Genomic DNA, 25,000 nt, shown 5'->3' on the forward strand with positions numbered 1-25,000 from the left:
CTCCGATTACATCATTTAAACCAGGGTCCTTCAGAGTACGAGTTGCTCCCTAGTACTCGATCGCGATGGACTTCACGATATCACGTTTCCTTCACAAATGGAAAACTAAGTACCAGACGGTGAGAGCCCCACAACTCTTAGTACTGTCGATGGGTTTGCAAACAGGGCGTGAAGATCATGCTTAAAATGAAACAAGGTCACTGTAAGAAAATTCGAAGAAAAAAAATGGTCCAGCCCCTGCCACCATCCTCAACCTATCCTCGTCTGATGGTGAAGGAGACTTGAGAACGACGCAGAGAGACCAACTCCTCCTCTTCCACTTCCTCGAGAAAAAAAGCGCAAGAGAATACTATTGCCTAACAAGTAGCTACTGGATTTATGTTCATCTACTAGAATAGATCATGTTGTGTAAGCCAGTTTTTCCTCCTGTTGCCTCATGCCGGTGAACACAAAGTATAAGTTTATGCAAAAAGTGGGTCATTATTACTCCTGTTTTACCCGCTTTCCTTCAAGAGAAAGATTGAGGAGAACAGACGAGACGAGGAGGAGGAGGAGGAGGAGGAGGAGAAGGAGGAGGAGGAGGAGGAAGAAGAGGAAGAGGAAGAGGAGGAAGCAGAGAATAGGAAAAAAAAAAGAGGAAGAAGACGAAGAAGAAGAAGAAGAAGAAGAAGAAGAAGAAGAAGAAGAAGAAGAAGAAGAAAGGGAAAGAAGAAAGAAAGAACGAAAGAAAAAGAAAAAAGAAGAAAAGGAAGAGAAAAACAGACAAGGGAGAAGAAGAGGTGTGGTGGGGATTTTGAGGGTTGTTAACCCTCGTGGGCTATATGCCAGAGGCTGGCCCGCATATAAGAAGAGGATGAGAGCTAAAAACGAAGGATGAAGAGACCGACGAGAAAGTGGCAGCAGTAGCGGACGAAGACGAAGAGGAGGGGGAGGTGAAAGATGACGGGCAAGGCGTGTCATAAATACTCATCACGAGACTGACGGCAAGACTGAAAGCGCCGTGTGTGCGGGAGTCAGGCGTCCATGGGCCCGTCAAGCAGGTCCCACGTCGGTTCCTCGGCCCTTTGTGGCGTGTTTAGCTTGGCCGAGGTGTCAGGGCCGGCGCCGGAGCAAACATGGACCCTGGAGAGACGGGTGGTCACTTTCCTGTCCGTTGCATCTTAAGGCGGCAGCGAGCGGTCACGGGTCCTGTTGATTCACTGGGAAGATGTCATGTCATTTCATCTTAAGTTAATCTTCCCATCTTTCTCAATTTTTGGCAGTGGCTCACGACTTACTGTACTTTTTTTCTTAGGAAGGTAGGGAGGTATTTTGTGTTTCTGGTACTGCGGACTTCATAATCATTCCATCCAGGTCTCTCTCGATACTGCTTGTTTCACTGACTTCTGCACTGCTTAACTTACTCGCTATACTTCTCCGTTGGTGTGGTGTCTCTCGCTCACCCGTAGGCCCACCCTACCTCACGCTATCGCCCTGTCCAGTCTCCTGCCCCGAAGTGCTAAAGTTTTATCCGTTTGGGTTATGGTTTAGGTTGTGTTTGTGAGATCATGAGTGGTGGATCGTAAGAGAGCCACCAACCCACAAGATCCGTTCTTCACCCACGCCTCCACCACCGTCTCTTTGCTCAAATGGGTCATGGTTGAGTTCTGTTCAGTAGATCCTGTGACATGGATCAGAAGAAAGTCATGCAGGGAGACTCCAAGCTACAGGACCTCTTACTTAATGAGAGTGAAAAAAAAACTTCCCTTGCAGCATGAAGCACCCTGGACTCCTATTCTCAAACGCCTTAGAATCTTGTTACGATAATTTTTGAAGGCCACGGAAAAGATGCACTGGGTTCTCAAGAGTGGTTCTTCTGTTCCTGGGGTAAAAATCTTCCAGTACTACTACCAGAGATGTAAAAGAGCCCAAGAAAATCCCTACAACTTATACGAAAGCCTCTTTAAATAGATGCATTAAGGCGTTGAAACGTGTGAGAATCTGAGCCCTGATCCCAGCGTGCCCTGAACCGAGTCACCGCCACCTGCACCCCCGCCGGACGCCCTCCACTCCCCTCGCCGGGTTTATCATGCCAGATGACGAAAAAAATGCGAGATATAATCATATTGATTCATGCCACGTGGGACCCGACTCAAGCAGTAGCCAATTATAGCAGAAAATTGATTATACGAACACGTCAGGGCGTCAGTCAGTTGCTAATTGGTGGAGTGGTGAGGGTGGCCTGCTCGTGGTTTCCCCCAACCCCCATCATGTCCCCCCACCCTCTCTCTCTGTCCTCCACGTGGGCTGCACCATATATAGAAACCAATGCAAGGTCTACCCCTTGCCCCCTTGCCCCACTACCACCGCCGCCACCCACTCTGCTTGGCATCCTCACCACCCCACCTTCACCAGCGCCCAGCCTCCCTCTTAACTGATCTAGCTTGGCCCTGCTCTATCATCCCAGCGTACACGTATACTTCACAGCGACTCGTCATGCTTCCATTGGCCTTTTCTCCCCCGGACTGAGGGTTCCGGGCGCGGCGATAAGCCTGGTTGCCATTATAGTGAAAAGACCCCGGCAGCCCCGAGTGTCCGCCGCGGCGTGTTGTGTGTGCTGGTCCGCGAGTGACGCCTGACTCTTTGTGTGTCTCGGCGGAATGCAGCTGCTCAGTCACCTTTTGGAATGACCGGCCAGCATGTAGGATGGAAAAGTGTCACTCTCGCTCTCCCTCTCTCTTTCTGTCCACCTGTTTCTGTCTGTCTGTCTCTCTGTTTGTTTGTTTGTCCGTCTCCTGGTCTGTTTGTCTCTCTGTATACCTGTTTTTGCTCTCTGTTTGTCGCCATCTCGTTTTTTTTTCTCTGTCTGTCTGTCTGTCGCTGTCTCTGTCTCTCTTTTTGTTTGTTTGTCCGTCTCCTGGTCTGTTTGTCTCTCTGTATACCTGTTTTTGCTCTTGTTTGTCGCCATCTCGTTTTTTTCTCTGTCTGTCGATGTCTCTGTCTCTCTCTGTCTCTGTCTGTGTGTCTGTCTGTCTCTGTCTGTCTGTCTCTCTCTCTCTCTCTCTCTCTCTCTCTCTCTCTCTCTCTCTCTCTCTCTCTCTCTCTCTCTCTCTCTCTCTCTCTCTCTCTCTCTCTCTCTCTCTCTCTCTCTCTCTCTCTCTCTCTCTCTCTCTCTCTCTCTCTCTCTCTCTCTCTCTCTCTCTTCCCCCCCACCCTCACCCCGCTCGTGCAAGACAAAGGTTAGGGACAAAAGAAAGGTAAAGAAAACACAATTATTCGAAGACAAATAACGAAGCGATGCAATTAACAGGTGAATAAAAACAAGTGTTCCTTTTGCGTGTTTTTCGCTGACTCTTTCTCTTTCTCTCTTTCTCTATCTCTCTCTCTCTCTTTCTCTTTGGTCTCAAGAAGGAAAGGCATGATGGTGACGATTCAGTGTGTCGTTCTCTCTCTATCTTTCTGTGCTTTGTCCCTGTCACTCTCTGTCTCTTCCTTTTTCTTTCTTCCTCTCTTTCTTTCTTTTCGTTTTTTTCTACCTTTCGGTCCTTTCTTACTCCTTTTTTGTTATATTTTGCTTATTTTTTATTGTATTTTTCATGGTTCTCTTTCGTTCATTATCTGTCAGTCTATATTTCTGTCCGATTCTGTGTCTGTCCCTATATCTGTCTGCCTTGCCTTCATCTGTCTTCTCTATATCTGTCTCTCTGTCTCTCTGTCTCTCTGTCTCTGTCACACACACACACACACACACACACACACACACACACACACACACACACACACACACACACACACACACGCACGCACCCGCACACACACACGCACGCACACGCACACACACACACACTCACCCACCCACCCACCCACACACACACACACTCAAACCCTCAATTACCCGTCATTCCCTCACTTTTCACTCCTGCTTCCCTCACTCCGATATTTCCTGGTTTCTTCCCCGGTCCTGCCACGGCCCCGGTTAAGGAGTTAAGGAGCGGTGTCGTGGGTCTTGGTTAGACCGCCGAGCCACGGGTCAGGCACGGTTGTTGCTGGTTGCGCTCTGGATAAGCCCGCATTATAGAAATCAGTTGACACGTATCAGTAAGTGCAAGCGCGGCCGCCGATCACAGGTATTTGCTGTGATACCGGGTCGGTATATCCTGTGGAGGGTGTCATCCCGCCGTATCAAGACTGTCGGTAATAGAATATCCGCCGTCGTCCGGGGATCAGCGCGGGCCTTGTGAATGGAGCAAGAAACCAGTTCTCGTTGTCTAGGGAAGATAAGAGTTTACTGAGATAGCAGTCAAGCACAGACTCTCCTACGCTCAGATGCACACCTTTACTATACGGCATACGTGTAATTGCATGTCTTCGTGATGTTTATTACGAATATTAGGTGCCATCCACCTACTCTGACCTCAATACATTGTAGCTGATTGTCAGCACCGCCGCTCTGCCCTAACAGTGAAATCTCTCGCTGACCACTGGCCGGGCGGCCCGAAATACAGAATGTTCCGCCGACAATTGCTTCTCTGCCTCACGGAAACACTAACACCCACATGAGTTGAATTAATTTGTGAAAGTCTTTTTCGAAATAGTAAAAAGTATCAAAATTTTCGTTTTCACATTTCGGATTTTCTCTTTTTTTTTAAATTTCTATTTCTTTCAACTTGTACTTTTCACATTTTTTAGGCACGATTTCGATTTTAAGAAATGAATGGAAAACTTTATATTGGTTTCTCTTTTGATAGCGGAGTCAGATACTTATGTACGAATTCAAACACACACACACACACACACACACACACACACACACACACACACACACACACACACACACACACACACACACACACACACACACACACACACACCTTACCCTAGCTGGACACACCCTAGCCACGCCTCAGCTCATGAATACGTCCATCGAGACACCTTCCCTTCACCACGCCGAGAAGAAATAGGAGCCAGCCCTAATGCAAGCCTTGAGCGGTGATTTATCCGCTAGTACCTCACTGCCGCAGCTCATTAATAAGGGCTAATTCAGGGGAAAAACCATCGGTGATCTGATATTCAAATTACGCTCCTTAGCCGGGCCCATCCCGACACTCACCGCCTCCTGATAAGGCAGAGAGACTGGGCCTCCCTCCTCCTCTTCCCTGAAACCTACACTAATATTTAAGGCTTGTCGAGGATTGAAACGGCGCCCTCGATCAACCAAGGGGGCAGAGATCAGGCGGGAAACGTGTGCCTTATCTGTCTGGTGGCGGCCGAGGATCTAGGCGCTAAGGGCGTGGATTGAGAGGCTGAAGGTGATGATTATTGATTCCCGGCGGCGCGAGCGATGGAAAGGGAAGGTGAGCTTTTGGTTTGAGTCTTTCCTTCCTCCCTCGCCCTCACTCTCGCCTCGAATCATTTTTATGCTGCCTCGTCCTTCGCCGCCTCGTCTTCTTTCTCGTCTCCGTCCGCTTACTTCTTCCTCACTTGCTCGTTTTTTTATTCTTTCCTTCATCTTTTCTTATGTCCAGCTCTCCTCCTCCTTCTCCTCCTCCTCCTTCTCCTCCTCCTCCTCCTCCTCCTCCAGTTCTTATGTTCTTATGTTCCTACTTCTTCTTATGTTCTTATGTTCCTACTCTTCCTCCTCCTCCTCCTCCTCCTTCTCTGTCGTATCTCCACCTCATCACATCACCGCCACCAGCATCTCTTACTTTCAAGGACAGCGGTCTATTTTTGTGTACTGCTTTTTCTGTACACTTTTTTTCTTTTCTTTTCTTCTTACGTTTTCTGCCTTGCCCTTTTTTTTCATGTTAATCTTCAGAATCTAGTTCCTGTTCATTTTCTCCTGTTAATACTCGTTTCTTGGTGTGCACCATCATTATTTTCTGGTATCCTGTGTGTGTGTGTGTGTGTGTGTGTGTTTACGTTTCGCACTATGGCGCCAGTATGCTTTCTTGATGGGGCCTGATGGTCGGCCCCAGCCTGTTGTGGCGCAGGCAAGTTTTTGCAGTATCGCCATCTTGCTTGACTCATGCTGCCCCCCCTTCCCCGAGGGCTCATCTTTGATCCTCTCTTTAGAGAGAAAACCTAGAGTCCGGGTTAACAGGTGATCTTCAGGACAGCATGTGGGTAGCTTAGGCCACTCTGCGGTGACTGAAAAATCGCAGCTTGTGGCGGCGCGCGGGACGCGAACCCTCTTCCTCCTGGACGCGGCGCCGGCACGCTAACCACTCAGCCACCGCCTCCCCGTGTGTGTGTGTGTGTGTGTGTGTGTGTGTGTGTGTGTGTGTGTGTGTGTGTGTGTGTGTGTGTGTGTGTGTGTGTGTGTGTTTGTGAGTGATCGTAAACCCTCCCTGCTTTCTCCCTTAGATATTCTGGCTCGCAAATCTTTTACTCGACGCAGTAGACGAAGTGGAATTTTCCGTCATTACAATAAATATGCTTGCAATTAGTCACCTCCATTGTTGTGTGTAATCTTGATCGGCACTCCTGAACGCTCCCTTCCTCTTCTACTCCCCCCTCCCTACTTCTGTCCCTCCCCTCCCTTCCCCTTCTCTCTCTATCCCTTCCCTCCCTCTCGCCAGTTCCTGTTTCTCCTCTCCTCACCTCTCCCTTATCGTTATGTCTCCTTCCCTCTCTTCTCTTCCCATGCCTTCCCCTTCCATCCCCTCTTGTTGCCAGTCACCACATCTATTCTTATCTCTCCTCTCTCGCTCTGTCCCCTCCCATCCCGTTCTATCCCTTCCCCTCCTTTCCCCTCCCATCCCTTCCCCTTTCTTTCACTCCAATCTTCTTTTGTCCTATCTTCACCATTCACCTCAGTTTCCGTCCCCTCTCCTCCCCTCTCCTGTCTTCCCCTCTCCATCCTTTCCCCTCTCTTCCCCTCATCTCCCCTGCCACTCGTCTCCTTCCCTCCCCCTCTCCTTCGTCCCCTTTCCTCCCCTCTCCCATCCCTTCCCCTCCCTTCCCCTCATCTCCCCTGCCACCCCTCTCCTCCTCCTCTCCCTCTCTCCTTCCTTGCTAACGGAGTGACTGGCTGGATTGGGCATCGTCGCGTGGTGTCACCTGCCCTCCACACACACTAATGAAAGGTCGTCTCGGTCCACCTCGTAGCACCTGGAAAGGAGAAAAATTTAGGTACTGAAAAGGTTGCAGTGTTCATCAACATTATACTACACGGATTAAAAGTTACGGCGCGTTAAAGGTTGGCTGTGAATAGGAAAATAGATTAACAATTCTTTTTTTCTCTTGTAAATTTAAATCACATGGTCTCTGTTTTATATACGAAGAGAGTAAAGACGTGAAAAAAAAAAACTGGAGGTGGAATATCATAATAGTATTTTACGCTAATGACAGTTTACGTCATTAAGATTTGGCCTGATATTTCGGTTACTGATTAGTATTTATGGCTAAGACATCTCAACCTCAAATAGTAACCTGAACGGGATTATTCTTACCTGAACCATTAACGACCTGCCTCATTATCAACTGTCGCGGGTCTTTATACGTTGACTCCACGATATCCGGGCTAAGAACCATGAAGACCCGTCAGCTCCATCGTCCGTGATAGCCTTCTTCAAGAACGATGTACGCGAAAAAAGCGAAGGCAATTAAGAAAGCTGGATATGGAATGCAATCACGTACCTTTGGCTGAAAACCGTTCATGTAACAAAAGGTTTTCCCATATCTTGGTTATTGATTTTTATTTAAGAATGGGAGATCTGAACACCAATTATCAAGTCAACTGAAATGATTTATATCTACCAGTTTGTCTCTACAGTATCATTAGTTGTTGTTGGTCATTATACGCTGAATCCTTGTTTTTACCGGCAAGTATACAATCTTGGCTCGTTACTTCCATAATCCGTAAAAACCTACTCCAGGCATGATTAGTCCGCATGTGGTAGTGTTCTCAAATAACAGTCTAACACAACCACTTTTTTCATATTAATCAGCCCCAAAGCAATAACACATGCATCCAGAAAATTTGATCGATGCTGTCAATGATTATCCTGCCCTGGAGGCTCATACCTTGCGTGGCATACGAAACAGTCTGCTATTTGACAAAGTGACGCCCTCTCCTCTTCAAGTATGTATGCAATTCTTAACGTAACTCAAATGATCCACTTTCACAAGGCGGCTGAACATCCACGTGATACAAACAAATCATCCAGACTGACCAATAAGAAACGTTTATTAAAAAAATATGGAGAAAATTTATTGCCTCATATGAAAGAGGCACCAGATAAATGATATCAAGGGGCGTGGGCAAACATCATCTAAGGGGGTTTAAGGGTTGCCTACAGAAGAGTCAAGCTGTATAGCATCTGAGCATGTGTTGTGGTAGCAAAATTAATGTATGACAAGTAATAAAAGAAAAAGCTTCATAGACACATTTTCAACGACATTGGCGACGATGAATTCAATGTATCAAGGACACTGCGGAAGCGCGCGCGCGCACACACACACACACACACACACACACACACACACACACACACACACACACACACACACACACGAAGAGGTACTCAGAACAATGCTGTTTAGAATATATAATAAAGCAAGAATATTTCTCTCTCTCTCTCTCTCTCTCTCTCTCTCTCTCTCTCTCTCTCTCTCTCTCTCTCTCTCTCTCTCTCTCTCTCTCTCTCTCTCTCTCTCTCTCTCTCTCTCTCTCTCTCTCTCTCTCTCTCAAAAATAAGAATAATGATGCATTTCCTGTCGGCCGTCATCAGTATGCTCGCGGTGGGCTCATTACGACACACCCGCCGCCCCGCCAACACGCCCCCGACAAGCACCAGAACGTGACCTGGAACAAGGCAGAGCACCATCTAAGAAACCATAAAACAATACAACATAGAGTAACTTGAATATCTAAACTCTACTCTCTAACATAACTCTTTCTTATCAGGGGTTGTTTATCGTCTGGTTCCTCTCGATTATTTTTTTTTTATAAGCTTGGTAGCCAGTCTTTTTGATCTTCTGTACGTAAGGTTTTGTTGCTCTGTTATGTGAATGTTCGAATCACTGGGAGCAGCGGTGAGGCGCCGAGCTCCCTGGCGAGGCTTTGTTGGAGTCAGCGTGAGTCTGTTCCGGGAGGCGAGGTGGAAACGCGTGAAGAGGAGAATCGCTTCTTTGACCCACTGACGGGGACACGAGCCTTTGATGGGACCTCTTTGTGAAGGGGAGCTGAGCAATCTTACCTTGTCTTCTCCCCTCTCCCCTCCTCTCCCCTCCTCTCCTCTCCCCTCCCCATGATCCCCGTCCTTCCCCTAGAGCAAGCCCGTGACTGGATGAAGGTGTGAAGAGAGGAAGGTGGATGGGGTCACGGCTGAAAACCTTCTCGTGCTCCCCCGTTCCCCCACCACTACCATTCTCTTCCCCCGCCCTTGCTCTCCTTTCCTACCCTGATAAGTTGAATGACTGTAAGCCTCCCACCCCACCATTCTCTTTCCCCGCCTTTGCTCTCCTTTCCTACCCTGATAAGTTGAATGACTGTAAGCCTCCCACCCCACCATTCTCTTTCCCCGCCTTTGCTCTCCTTTCCTACCCTGATAAGTTGAATGACTGCAAGCCTCCCATCCCACCATTCTCTTCCCCGTACCTCGGCTTCCATTCTCATCCCCTCCCCACCAAACTAATACCTTCTCCCAGATGCAAACTATATACAATGGCATTGTCCGCCCTGTATGGAGTATGCATCCCATGTGTGCATATAGAGTGAAAGGGACACTACAACTTCACAGCTCTTTGGACATAGTAGAGACAAAAAAATTTCGCCTCATCTCTCCTCCTCCAGGATGAACGAGTTCCGTAACTTTTTATTCTATTTGGTTTTGCCCTTAGCCTGCCCTCCTTGCAGACAGAAAAAAGCATGTACTGTGGCTGACTCAAGGGGCAGGTAATGAAGAGACAAATGTAAATGGGGTAATGGCAAAGGAGCCCTCCCCCATCCCTCCTCTCCTCATACACTACCATCTCTCTTCCCACTATGCTTTCCTTTCCGAGCCCCATTAAGCAAGGCCTGGCTTATGGCTGACTCAAGGGGGTGAATGGGGGACAAGTGGAAAGGGGTTAATGGCTCCTTGTCCTTCCCTCATACATAACTCTAACGGGGAGGGACAAAGGGAAGGGAGGTGGAAGGAGCTACAGTCTGACCCATACCCCTCACCCTCCCCAATACCCCCCCACCCCCCCTCCCTCCACATCAATATTCAGGCCTCGGCTCTCCGTATCTGATATTACATAAGGAAAAACGTCACTCCTTTATTTCACACGCCATTAATTGACCTTCTGTACACGTATTAATTATTCATTGTGTGTAGAAGGTGCAGTAATGAATGGCTAATTGGCAGTGGACTACCTGGCGCAGGGAGACTGTGTCCATAAATCAGGGCTCTAAGTCAAGGGGGGGAGGGAGGAGGAGAGGTGAGGTGAGCGAGGGTGCGTTTGTGTGTGTGTGTGTGTGTGTGTGGGGGTGGGTGTGTGTTTAGCATTTCCTATTTCTTATTTTTGCCTTCGTCTTATCGTTGTGTCTGTCTCTCTGTCTAGTTTCCTGTTTGTTTGTCTGTCTGTCTGTCTATTTGCCTCTGTTTGTCCCTCCATCTGTCTGAGTGTATACCCGGTCCGTCTGCCTTTCAATATTTCTGCCTCTTTTTCTGTCCTTCTGCTTCCCTGTCTGGCCGTATCCCTGTCTGTTATCTGTACCGGTTTCTCTCTCTCTTTTTGGGGGTGTAAGTCTGCACCAAGCTAGGCCGGTCCTGTAAGCGTTGTTCTGCCTCAAGTTGAAGCCATTACATTAGGCGCGCGCTCTGTAATCCAAGCAGTTTGTAGGTCACCCCAGTTTTGCGATTTTCTCCCATTCTTTTTTCCTCCTGGTTGAATTTTTTCCCCGCCGACGAACGCATGAAATTTGTGCTCCGGGATCAAATTTGAGTCAATCCGGTGCCCAATTACCTGAGATTCGACCCATTCAGCACCTGCCTTGCGCTTCGAGTGGGTGGTGGGGTGGTAGGAGTGGTGGTAGGAGTGGTGGTGATGATGGTAGGGTGGTGGTGGAGGGGAGGGATGATAGTAGTGGTTGTAGTGGTGGTGGTGGGGGTTTGTAGTGGTAGTGGTGCAGCTAGGTGGTTGTGGTAAGGGTAGGATTGGTGCTGATGGTTGGGGGAGGTGATGGTGGTGGTGATGGTGGTGGTGATGGTGGTGGTGCAAGTGGTAGTGAAGGTGGTGGTGGTTGATAAACGACTCAGCATAAGAACAAGAGGTCATTACACTGATGGAGAGAGAGAGAGAGAGAGAGAGAGAGAGAGAGAGAGAGAGAGAGAGAGAGAGAGAGAGAGAGAGAGAGAGAGAGAGAGAGAGAGAGAGAGAGATACAAAAAAAAATGCATATGTGGGTCCGCCCTAATGAATGAGTGAGTGCAAGTGTGTATGAGTAAGCGAGCGAGTGTGCGAGTGGCTTAGCTGAAACTAAACCTATTCAGAGGTGGAGAAATCTGCATACTATAAATACCTTACTTTGTGGGCGTCTAAAAAGGAAATCGAATGAAGAAATGTATGAGAAAGAGAGATAGATTAACAAGAAATGAAGTAAAAAAGTGGAGAAAAAGAAAAGGGAATGAACAAAATAATGCAAATGAGAGATAGATAGATAAATAGATAAAGAGGAAAAAACTACTAACTTCAAAGGAGTCATGTAGAACGCATAGCCAATAGAGAAACTAGGTAATGATACAGTAAGCAACAGAAAGAGGGAAGAGGAAGAAATAGGAGGGATAGCTTGTGGGTTTGAACGAAGAAAGATGCAACGAGTATGGCCAGGTAGAACGTAAAGCCAATAGAGAAACTTAGGCAAGGATACAATAGAAACACAGCAAAGCGAGGATGGAAGAAGGAAGAAAGGAGGGAAAAGTAATAGAAAGAGGGGAGAGGAAGGAATGGGAGAGATGACTTGTGGGACTGGGCGAAGAAAGATGCAAAGGAGTATGGCCAGGTAGAACGTAAAGGCAATAGAGAAACTTAGGCAAGGATACAATAGAAACACAGCAAAGCGAGGAGGGAAAAGTAATAGAAAGAGGGGAGAGGAAGGAATGGGAGAGATGACTTGTGGGACTGGGCAAAGAAGGATGCAAAGGAGTATGGCCAGGTAGAACGTAAAGGCAATAGAGAAACTTAGATAAGGATACAGTAAAGACACAGCAAAGAGATGATGGAAGAAGGAAGAAAGGAGGTAAAAACAACATAAAGAGGGAAGAGGAAGGAATGGGAGGGATAGCTTGTGGGTTTGGGCGAAGAAAGATGTAAAGAGTATGGCCAGGTAGAACGCGAAGCCAATAGAGAAACTTAGGCAAGGATAAAGTAGAAACACAGCAGAGAGATGACAGAAGAAGGAAAATAATGAGGTGGATGCAACAGAATGAGGGAAGAGAAAGAGAGGAATAACTTGTGGGGTTGGGTGAAGAGAGATGCAATAGAGAAACTTACGTACGGATAAAGTAGAAACACAGCAAAGAGATGATGGAAGAAAGGAGAAAGGAGATAAAAGAAACAAAAAGAGGGAAGAGGAAGGGAGGGATGACATGTGGAGCTGGACGAAGAAAGCTGCAAAAAATATGGATAAAAAAAAAGTGGAAAGAAGGCGTAAAGGGAGAATGAAAGGACGTATTAGAACCGAGCCTAGAAGAGGAAGCAAGGAGAGCCCAAGGGGTAGGATTATCAAGGGATTATAGAGCGCAAGGGCACGGAGAAGAAATCGGAGAAGGCGTGGAAAGGGCGTGGAACTAATTGACACCTTCCCGCCACGGCCCGAGTGACTAATAGCCGCTTCATTAAGGTGTGTTGAGGACCCGCCCCGCACCCAAAGGGATTAGGTCACCTGACAGAAGGGAGGAAGGAAAGGGGAGGGAGAGAGGGAGGGAGGGTGGAAGGGTAGCGCTGGGGAGGGTGCAAGAAAGGGGAGGAGAGGGAGGTGGGGGATCTATGGGCGTAGAGGGATGAGTTGTGAGTTGGTAGAAGAGGAAGAGGAAAGAGAGTGAGGATAAGAACACAGCAAGAGATGAAAGAAGGAAGAAAAAGAGGTAAAAGTAACGTACGGTATATATAAAGAAGGAAGAGGAGAGGGATAACGTTTGGGTTGGATGGAGAAAGATGCAAAAAAGGTATGGATAGAAAGAAAATGGAAAAAAGGGGTAAGAGAAAAAAGGAAAGAAATTTGAGTTACAAGAAGTACGGTTAAATATTAGAAGGGAAGGAAGGGAAAGATAATAAGGAGAAAAGAGTATAGAAGGAGGAGATATGTAGAATAGTTAAATGCAAGTGATAAAAAGATAAGTAAGGATAGAGAAAGAAGCGTGGGAGAGGAGGCGAGAGAAGAGGGAAACGAAGTGAAGGCAAAATTAAGATTAGACCACCGGAAGGAAAGTGAGAGAAAAGAGGCGTGATGTGAAGTGAAGTGAAGTGAAGCGAAGAGGGATGGGCCGTGAGTGATCTATGAGAGAGAAAAGAGAATAGGAAAAGAGAAGGTATGGGGCAAGAAGTGAGGAGTGATGGAAAAATGCAACACCGAGAAGAAAAAAAGGAAAAAGAATGAGGGCAGAATATGGGCGTTAAGAAATAGGTCAGTTGTGGGTTGATTGATTGCTCATGGAAAACGGTCTGCATCTAATTTATTGAGATTAACCAAAAGGGAAGGGAAGTGATCGGGTGGTAAAAATTAAGTCACCTGAAGGAAATTGAGGATAGATAAAAGCGGTTAGAAAAGAGGAGATATTTAAAGTAGAAGGTAAGGGAGGAAGGGAGGAAAAAGACGAGGGAAGAGGGAAAAGAGAAGCGAAGGGGTGATAAAAATTAAGTCACCTGAAGGAAATTGAGGATAGATAAAAGCGGTTAGAAAAGATGAGATATTTAGAGTAGAAAGTAAAGGAGGAAGGGAGGAAAAAGACGAGGGAAGAGGGAAATGAACTCAAGGTAACGTAAAGATTATGAAACGTAGTGGAAGGGAGGAAAGGAAGTGAGGAAACAGTGCGGGTGGAACAGAATAAGGAGCAAGGGTAGGTGGACAAGGTGGAGAAAGAGAAAAGGTGAATATAGGAAAAAGTGTGAAGAGGAGAAAAGAGCGAGTAAGGAGTGAAGGTGGGAGGAAAAGGTATAGAAAAGGAAAGTAGGTGAATGTAGAGGGGATAGGGAGGTGAAGGTAAATACTCACATCACCTGGCGGAAGATGGACAGGGTGGAGAATAAAGAGAAAGGAAAGGGAAAGAGAAAGAGTGGGGCCATGGACGGTTACATGAAGGAGGTTTAGTCAAATGAAGAAGGAAGGGAGTTAGGAGAAAATTGAGACACGGAAAATGGGTGAAAGGAAGAGGATGAAAATGAAGGAGCAACTGAGTGAAATTGGAAGGAAATAAAGAGATGATAGGTGGAAGACAGAGAAAAGAGGTGAGAAGATAGTGATGAGAAGTGATGGTAGTGTGAAAGTGGAATAGAGAAGAAGCGAAGTGATTTTTTTTTTTTTTTTGTATGCACTTGAGAGAGTTAGAAAAAAGTAATTTGTTGCGAGCAGAGAGAAGCAAACGTCAACACACACACACACACACACACACACACACACACACACACACACCACCACCACCAAAAAGCAATAAGTATGTTAACCCATCCTAATATGTTTGTTGATCATTAAGCACCCTGAGAACAAACTAATGATAGGAAATTAGCCTTCATCACTCACGCTGAATTACCACTCGGCTGAAACTATTAAGCTACCGATCATAATTCATCAGTTTGCTGACACGTGGCCTCATGAACGCAGGCGGTGATGAAAAATAAAGATGAAAAAGGATCTGAAAATCGCCGCAACTCGAATGCATGAACCACGCAAAACACTGGCTAAGCTGGGATCCTGCTCGAGGTAAAACGGATCAGTAAAAAATAAACGAAGCCGAACACAAGCGATGAGGAAAAATTAAGATGAAAAAGTGTCTGAAATTTGACGGAGCTCAGATCTTTGAACCATGCAAATGCCACAAGAGAAGATGGGCTCAGACTCGATGTAAAATGGATCAGTAAGGAATAAGCGAGGCGATGATGAAGAATTATAAGATGAAAAAGGATCTGAAATTTGCCGCACGTCATATATTTGAGCCACGCAAATACCGTTAGACAAAATGGGATCTGACTCGATGCAAAACTGATCAGTAAAGAAAAAGCGGAGCCATACAAGATACATAGAGTCAGGAGGCTTTAGTGAACGACCGTGTCAAGTAACTCAACACAAAACACGGTCATGAAACAAAAGATCGGCTTCTCATGCACTTTAAACTCCTTCTTCAGGACTAACGATCATTAAGTAGTTCGTCACAAAAGCAGGAAACTAAATCTTTGGCAATTTACCTTGACGTCCCTTTATGCAATTTACATTAACTAACCATACATAGAGCGTGCAAACTAGAATAGAGATAAGAAAAGATATGATCATGAAAAAATAACGTTTCTATCTTGGTGTTACAAATTGTACTGTCCTCATCATGCAAGCACCTGTACCTACCTGAGTAAGCCTCTTCCTCTTTCAAATACTCTCAGTGAAGTGAAGAAATGAACGGAAGGAAAAGGAGCAAGGGCAGGCTGGAAAGGATGCGAAAAGATCAGAAGGTGGAGAGAGTATGAGTGAACGGGACGGGTGCAAGGCCATATCGGAAGTAGAGGAAACTAGGTAACTGTGGGTGTAGATGGGAGTGTTACGGGAACAGCACGGTTGGGGAAGACAATGAAGTGTGAATAAGGTAAAGCAAGATGAGATGGGATTGGGGACGCGGAAGGAGTAACGAAGAGAAGGATGAAGAGTTAGATGTTCATTGTTGATTGAATTAGGAAGAAAAAAAACTAGTAAATAAAGTAAACCCAATGGTGGAATAATCAACTTGTAATTCAGTAACGTAAAACATCATGAGGAGTTAATTTAATATATTGCTATAATCTTCTCTTCCACAGGCTAGACTTCACCTCGCGTCTACAGGTCAGTGGACTTATAGTGGGTAGCTCCTACGTACGTGAAGCTACGAATATTAAACGGTGCAATGAATCAAGGTATCTTCACTTTGCCGCATGAACAAAGCCGCCTCAAGTGTTAGCATTGCCCCGGAGAACAGGCGGAACACCCTCTTCCAGCCCTACACGTGACGCAACGCTCGTATACCACTCGGCCTGATCACCCAAGGCCCTCGAAATGGCAGGCACAATATAGAAACATGACCAAAAAAATCAGATACAAGATTAAAATGGTGATAGAATTATTGGAGGGGTGCCAGTGGGTTCCCTTGCGGTACCCCATCACCCCATCCTTGACCCGCCCCTTCTCAGCTCAACTCCCTTCCACCTCCACCACCACCACCTCCGCCGCCGCCTCCACCACCCTCCCTCCCGCTACCTCCTCGCCCTAAAAGACACCTTTGTCGATTGTGCCGTGGCTTAAGACAATTGACCGCCAGCCGCCCAGTGACGGGAGCCTCGTGGAGAAACGAAATGCAAGTCACAAGACACAATGCACACGCGAACACTGAACGAGCCTCCTCCTCCTCCTCCTCCTCCTCCGCCTTCTCTTTTTCCTCTCCTCTCTCCTCCTCCTCCTCCTCTACCTCTCCTTTCTCCTCCTCGTCCTCCTCCTCCTCCTCCTCCTCCTCCTCCTCCTCCTCCTCCTCCTCCTTATTATCATCATCATCATCCATCTCCCCTTCTTCATCTTCGTCTTCCTCCTTCCCCTTTTCTACCTCGTCGTCGTCATCCTCGTCCTCCTTGTCCTCCTCCTCCTCCTTCTCCAATTTTCCTGCTCCTGCGCATCGTTACGTTTCTTCATCGTCCTTGCCTTTGCCTCCTTTTCCTCCCGCCTCTTCCACTCACCAGCCACATCACGGCCTCCCTTTTGAGTATCATGTCCCTCTCACACGCTCCTGCCCTCTCCTCTCTTTCTTACGATGCCTTCTCTTCATCACTAGTGCGTCTTCCTTAATCTACCTCTCTACTCTTTGGTGTTTATAATGTTCCCCAGTTTTTTTTATCTTTTTTTATTTCTTACATATTAGTTTTTATGAGTTGCGGTACTCATTTTTTTTCTGTCCATTCCTTTTGATTCCTAATTTCTTCTTTGTTTATTTCTGGTGGTCTTCATTTTTTTCTTCCTCTGCGCCTTTTCTATACGCCTACCATTCATCTTGTTATTATCTGCATTCTCCTGTCGCTCCTCCTCCTCCTCTTTTGTTTGTTTTTATTTCCTTCTCTTCTGCTGCACAGCCTCATCTTTTTTTTTTTTTTGCTTACGCTCCACGCCCTAAACACACACACACACACACACACACACACACACACACACACACACACACACACACACACACACACAGAGCAGGAAAAAAATAATATACTAGAAACTTACGAAATAAACTAAGTAGGTAACCACGAGTGTGACATTTATGCACCAAACATCCGGGTTGTTGCTCACCACCACCACCACCACCACGGAGAAGGGGGGGGTCAGAGGTCAAGGTCACACACGCAGGGGTCACACATAATCTTCCCTGAGGCGGAGAGGAAGGAGAGGAAGGAAGGAGGGGAAGGAGAGGCGAATGGCGTGAAGACTGTTACGATGTTGCTGTTTCTTACGGATTCTGTTTCTTTCTTCTTCATCTCGTTTTACTGTTGTTGTGTTTTTTCTTGTCCTCCTGCAGCTTCGTTTCCTCATTCTTTTCTTTCCTTATTTTGTTTGTTTCTCTTCGTATCTCGTTTCCTGTCTTCGAACTCTTTTACTCAACTATTCTCCTCTTTTTTTCTTATCCTCTGTTGCCTCTCCATTTCTTTTTTTTTTTTTCTTTGCATGTTGTTCTGTGTACCTTGTTTCTTGTCTCTGAACGCTTATTGTATATCTATTCTGACACACACACACACACACACACACACACACACACACACACACACACACACACACACAGATAGATAGATAAATAGATAGATAGATAGATAGATAGATAGATAGATAGACACGCACACACAGATAGATAGATAGATAGACACACACACACACACACACACACACACACACACACACACACACACACACACACACACACACACACACCTGCTCCCTCTGACCCCTAGCCTGGAACAAAGGGGTGAACCAGCATCACTTATTCTCTGATCTTCGCCATTGTTACTTTCACCTCCTCGGCCTTTACCCCACCTCCACCTCCTCCCGAATGGCCACGCGCATCCCACGCCTCCACCTCCTCCGTCTCCACCTTTCTTCATCTCCACCACCTCCTCCTTTTCCTCCACCACTTCCACATCTTCATTAATTTTTTTACCATTACCACCTCTGTCATTATCATCATTACTCTCCCTACGTCTACCGCCATCACCATCATTACCAGTATTGCCATCTTCACCATCTATGCTATCATCACCACTGCACCTTCTTCCATCACGAATATGACCTTCCACTTCCTCACCATCACTATCGCTAGAATCCACCACCACCACCACCATCACTACCACTAATAACAACATTCCAATCACTATATCATCACCACCACCACCATCACTACCACCAATAACAACATTCCAATCACTATATCATCACCACCACAACCAACAACAACATCACCATTCCGACGCCTCACCACCACCACTACCAACAACAACAGCAACAGCAACATTCCGCCCACTATCATCATCACCATTACCACCACCACCACCACCACCAGCGCAATACCACCCACCACCACCAACACCTGTAGCATCGCCATTACCACCACCAGGTACTATTTCTTGCAAGCACCGTTATCAGCAGAGCCACAACCACCACCCACGTCAGGCGAAAGTGATATTGGTCCAGTCAATAAATTAATGATCCGCCCCGCGACCATTACGCCGGGATTTTGTCAAGAGGAACGCCACCCACGAGAGTACTCACAGGGCACGCCGACGCCACCATCACCACCGCCTCCAGTACTTCTCCTCCTCCTTCTCCTGCTCCTCCTTCTGCTTTTTCTTAATTTCCTTCTCCTTCTCCTCTTCTTTCTCCTTCTGGTTCTCCTTCTCCTCCTCCTCCTCTTCCTCCTCCTCCTCCTTTTCCTGCTCCTCCTTCTGCTTCTTCTTCATTTCCTTCTCCTTCTCCTCCTCTTTCTCCTTCTGGTTCTTCTTCTCCTCCTCCTCCTCTCCCTCCTCCTCTTCCTCGTTCTCCTCCTTCTCCTGCTCCTCCTTCTGCTTCTTCTTCATTTCCTTCTCCTTCTCCTCCTCTTTCTCCTTCTGGTTCTTCTTCTTTTCCTCCTCCTCTCCCTCCTCCTCTTCCTCGTTCTCCTGCTCCTTCTCCTGCTCCTCCTTCTGCTTCTTCTTCATTTCCTTCTCCTTCTCCTCCTCTTTCTCCTTCTGGTTCTTCTTTTCTTCCCCCTCCTCTCCCTCCTCCTTTTCCTCCTCCTCTCCCTCCTCCTCTCCCTCCTCCTCCTCCTTCTCCTGCTCCTCCTGCTTCTTCTTCATTTCCTTCTCCTTCTCCTCCTCTTTCTCCTTCTGGTTCTTCTTCTCTTCTTCCTCCTCTCCCTCCTCCTTCTCCTCCTACTACTACTACTACTACTACTACTACCTTTTACACCACTCCCTCCCCCATCTAATATTACTATGCTCTACCAACACCACCACACAAACACCACCACCACAATAACATCAATCAGAAAAACTTTATTATTCCTGCCACTGTCAATACTTATAGATACACTAACACCACCACCACCACCACCCTAGTAATATCACCACCAACTCGCCCCCTCCCCCCTCCCACCACCACAACAACAACACTAAAAATAACAACAGCAACAACAGCAACAACTCTTTACAGGAGCAGCGAGTAGCGGGCTTTTTTTATTGTTTCCTTTTTTTGTGCCCTTGTGTTGTCTCCTTTGCTGTAAAAAAAACAAAAAAAAAAACAATACTCTAAAAAAGTCATCGATCTTCTTATTGGCCGGAACTGTTGTGAAGATGACCGCGATCGTATACACGTAATAATGACAACAATCAGTCCCCAATAATCCGTCAGTTTCTATCAGATCGGACAGCGGCCACCCCGGACACCCCCCCCGCGCGGAAAACAGAAAGTTAACCCGGTAGCTGCGGGGATCATGTTTCTTAATTAAAGGCGAGAAAAATGAGAAAAAATCATCACTCACGCAAACCATTTCATCATATATATCAACGCATTTGGGATCAGTTTATGCATCATCTATTTTTGGTGGGTTTATATCATAGCAAAAATCTGGGCCGTCGCTGCTACACGGTAAAGCCACAAATTTGGCCCATCGCTGCTACCGGGTTAAGCACTACTTGTCTGGGCCGAGCCACCTCCTAACTCCTTTCGTTACTCTCTGGTCTGGAAGCATTCATGGTCTGCCCTCGAAACACCGGGGAGGTTTACCATACAGCCGCCCTTTTTACTCTTTACAGCAGAGGAAGCAGCTCAAAGGCGAAAATATAAAAAGGAGAAAAAAGCCCGCTAATCACTGCTCCTATATAAGGGAGTATAGATGAGTGGTCAAGAGAGAGGTCATGCAATCAGTTTCTTTTATCAATTATTCGCTTTCTTTCAGTTAGTTTTTATGCGAGTTTCCCCAGAAGTTAATCAGTTTGAGTTATTTGCCTAAGGATAATTGTATGTGTATTCGGTGATTATATGTCAATCCATGAAACCTGAAACTGAAACGCAGGTAATGGCCATACAAAAACTAGACAGACAGACACACAAATAGACGGACAACGACAAAAACGATATCGTCATTCCATCACTAGTTACGTAATCCCATCACTACCACCACGAGTACAACAACGACAACAACATCAACAGCAACATCAGCAACCACCACCACAGTCCCACCTTCTGGCTAACACCTCCTTTGTCACCTTCACCTCCCCAGCCACCATCATCACCATTTACACCACCACCACTGCCGCCATGCCCACCCCTATCTGTCACCATTACTCCCATCACGCACACAACCGGCCACCTCTTCACCATCACCCTCATTATACTCATCATCCCGCCCATCACCACCGCTATCACTGCCAACCATCATCATCTCCACCACCATCACTACTACTACTACTACTACTTCAGTTTCTACTACTATAATAATTATTTTCTTTTCACCTCTCAGTCGAAGCATCTACATCATCCATCGTCATCACATCTCCCCTTCCCTTTCCCTTTTCTTCCCTTCCTCCTCCTCCTCCTCCTCCTCCTCCTCCTCCTCCTCCTCCTCCTCGCCACACACGCCACCACACTAATAACGAGTCCTAAAAATATGCCTCAAGACTCCTGTTCGCTATATTGCCCAGTAACCTCGACAGCAACTCTTAATGACATGACCACCACCGCTGCCCCTTCCTCTCCCTCCCACCACCACCACCCCTTCGTCCCTTCGTCGTGTGTGGCGGGTCCTCCCTCGTCGTCCCCTCCTCCCGTCGCCTCTCCATCAGGGGTCCTCAAGGCACATTCTCCTGTCGCCACGCTGATCCCCTTGCCCGGCGCGAGGGAGGGCCGGGACCGAGGCGTTTCTTGGCGCTGCTGCACAATGGGTTTAATTTTCTCAACTTCGGGAAGTCTAAGAGGCGGTCTGCTTTTTGCGTCGGCATCTTTACACTTTGAGGAGGGGAAGGTGGAGGGGAGTGAGTGGAGGATAGGTAAGAGGAGGAGGAGGAGGTGGTGGAGAGGATGGGCAAGAGGAAGAGGAGGAGGAGGAGGAGGAGCAGATGAAGGATAAGGAAGCAGATGAGGAGAATGAGGAGGAGGCCGTGGTGGAAGGGGAGGAGGAAGAGGAAGTAGAAAAGGGGAGAGTAGAGGAGGAAAAGGAAAAGAAAAAGGATGATTAATAGGAAAAGAAAAGAAAGAGGAGGAGGAGGAGGAGGAGGAGGAGGAGGAGGAGGAGGAGGAGGAGGAGGAGGAGGCTGAGCTGGAGCAGGGAGAGGAGGATAAGGAGAAGATGGGGAAGGAGGACATGACGTTGGAGGAAGAAAAGATAGATGAGATGAGGTGTGTAAATTTTATGACTTGTTAGGGTACAGGTAACGTGAAGGACTGCACCTAAGATGACTTCCACACGGGGTCGCCTCCAGGGCCAGAAGGAAAGAAAGGAGAGAGTGAGGAAGAAAGGGCGGTAGGGAGGGCACAGTGCTGTTCACCTCTTCTTCTCTATAAGTGACTTCTCCCTCAAAAGCTTCACTCACTCAACGCCAGTCAGTCCAAACACAAAACCTAGCTAGTGGCCGCGGCGACACCCTATACAAGCTCGAGCGGTTATCTATACTGTAAAAGAATGACATAAAAACTAACTAACTTCATCTGTATGCCAAAGAAGAGAGGAATAAGTCGCTACCTCTATAAACTGTCATACTTCTCTTCGCTCGCTCACTAATACCAGGAGACGAGATAAGAAGCGAGCCGTCATTACTATCCAAGGGGAGCATGACGGTTTCCACTGTTTGTCATGAGCCACGTGATGAATCTGACGCGGTTTTGTTTCTGTCTCTCCTCTTGTAGATTGACTGACGGCGAGGCGGAGAGGGATTTTGACGATGCGTGCTTTTGATCGGACTCTTGAAGAAGGTAAGAAGTGGATAAGGATTCTAGTTCATGCATGTTTTAATGAGAGGCAGTTGCTTCCAAAATTCTTGTGATGAGATACTGGTTGATAAAAATATAAACAGATAGACAGATATAGAGAAATTGATCGACATAGATAGAAGGATTGATAGATAGATAGATAGATAGATAGAAGGAGACATTGATAGACGAATAGAGTGTGCGTTTATGTGTGTGTTTGTGTGTCCAGTACGGCGAGGGAACAACATAAATTTGAATATGAAATTGTTTTGTGTGGAAAAGAATATTGGATTAAGTGAACTCAGGAACGTCAGAAATGCCATGAAATAATAAAGTAAGTGAAAGAAATGCATCACTGAGCCAAGACACGATTTACTGTAAGAGCGTGAAAACAAAGAAGAGAATCGTTGAACTTACTGAACTGCAAAAAGTAAAGAAAATAAAATAAAAATGAAAAAAAAAGAAAAGTAGAAAAACGAAAAGAAGAGAATGAAAAGAAAAGAAACAAATGAGAAGGAAGCAAAGAAGAAAATAAATTAAAAGAAAAGCGAATAAAGGATAGAGATGAAAACGAAACAAAAAAAAAAGTAAAGCGAAGAAAAGAAAAGAAAAAAAAAACAAAGGAAAAAGAGAAAAGGAAATCAAAGCCGCAAGCAACAACTGTTTTTTTCTTTATCTCCTCGACGGTTTCACTTCCAAAAATCCATTACCGATACATAGAGGCGAGCAAAGACACCTTAATGGAAAATAAAAGTCAGATAAAGGCATGAAATCTGCGCACTGAAAGGCAGGCTAAACAAAGATATAGCAGAGAAAGACGTAATATGGAGAAACAAAGAAACAAAAATGGAAAATTAAAGTCAGTTAAGGGCATGAAATCTGCACACTGAAAGGCAGGCTAAACAAATATATAGCAGAGAAAGACGTAATATGGAGAAACAAAGAAACAAAAATGGAAAATTAAAGTCAGTTAAGGGCATGAAATCTGCACACTGAAAGGCAGGCTAAACAAAGGTAGTAGAGAAAGACATAATATGGAGAAACAAAGTAACAAAACAAAAAAACATCATGACAGTAACGAAACACGATAACAGACAGACATAATCGGACGGAGCAGACAAGACAGACAGACCAGTAATTGATGCCGGACAGAGATGAGATGAGAACTGAACTGGCAGAACTCCGGCAGACAAGACAGGCGAGCAAGAGATGACGGAGGTGACAAGAGACGGCGGACTCTGGCGGGCAGACGAAACAGATCGGCAACGGGATAACGCGGGGGAAGAGAAAGGGGAGATAAAGTGAAATCTAAAAGAAAAATAGGTCGATGTTGGGATTTTTTTCCTCGGCGTCAGATTCAGCTCCGCAAAAACTGGAGCGGCAAGGCAAGGCAAGGCAGGCAGGGAGAACTAAGAAATTATTAAGTAAAAGAAGCCCAAGCACATCGAGATAGCAAAACACAAGTAGAAAGGCGGGGGGAAGGAGGAAGGAAAAAATTATACGATGAAAAGAAATGGAAAGATAAGAAAAAATACGAAGAAAAGCCGATAAGGAGAGGACGAACTGTAATTACACCAACAATCAGATAAGGGGAACACTTTTGCCCACACACGCACCAAAAAAACACTGCAGCAACACGAGAGATACCGGGTCTTAATTTATCAATGAATCTGTTTTATATTAGTTGATAGCGCGCTGACTCCCCCACCTCCTCCTCCTCCTCCTCTACCACCAAGACCAGCTCCTCCTCCTCCTCCTCCTCCTCCTTCTCTACAAGTCATATCTTCTGCTCTTCTTCCTCCACCACGTCTTCCACCGCTACTTCCCCTTACTCTTCCTTTTCTGTTCTTTCCTCTCTATTCTCTCCTTTTGTATTCCTTCTTCTTTTTCTCCTCCTCCTCCTCCTCCTCCCCTTCTACCATCACTTCAAGCTCTTTTTCTTCCCCCAACGTACCCTTCCCCTTCCCTCCTCCATTTTTCCCAACTCATCCCTCTTATAAAAAGCAAAAACAAATTAATTTCATTTTTTCGATCTTCCTTTTTTTGCACGTTATTTTTTTTTACCTTCAGTGCAAACGCAGATAAGGGCGTGGTAGTGGAGAGTGGTGGGTGGGTGTGATTAGGGGGGTGGGGGGTGCGTGGGTGTGGGTGTGGGTGTTGGCGTGATTAAGCAGCGTAGGAGTGTGAGGAGGAAGCGAGATGGAAAAGGAGAGAGAGAGAGAGAGAGAGAGAGAGAGAGAGAGAGAGAAGAGAGAGAGAGAGAGAGAGGAGAGAGAGAGAGAGAGAGAGAGAGAGAGAGAGAGAGAGAGAGAGAGAGAGAGAGAGAGAGAGAGAGAGAGAGAGAGAGAGAGAGAGAGCGCTGTTACGAGCAGGCATGGTCCCCTTTCTTTATTTCTCT

General features: G+C 46.4%; 1 long non-coding RNA gene across 1 annotated transcript in view; it reads left to right on the forward strand.

Annotated features, from left to right (window-relative positions):
• LOC127006280 (uncharacterized) overlaps positions 1 to 25,000 on the forward strand; it is a 104,069-nt gene that overhangs the window by 76,685 nt on the left and 2,384 nt on the right. Inside the window, exon 4 of the long non-coding RNA XR_007759378.1 lies at positions 22,540 to 22,605. This is a non-coding gene — a long non-coding RNA (uncharacterized LOC127006280). The remainder of the gene's footprint in view (positions 1 to 22,539; positions 22,606 to 25,000) is intronic.

Source organism: Eriocheir sinensis, chromosome 3, assembly GCF_024679095.1.
Source record: "Eriocheir sinensis breed Jianghai 21 chromosome 3, ASM2467909v1, whole genome shotgun sequence".
Classification (NCBI taxonomy): Eukaryota; Metazoa; Arthropoda; class Malacostraca; order Decapoda; family Varunidae; genus Eriocheir; species Eriocheir sinensis.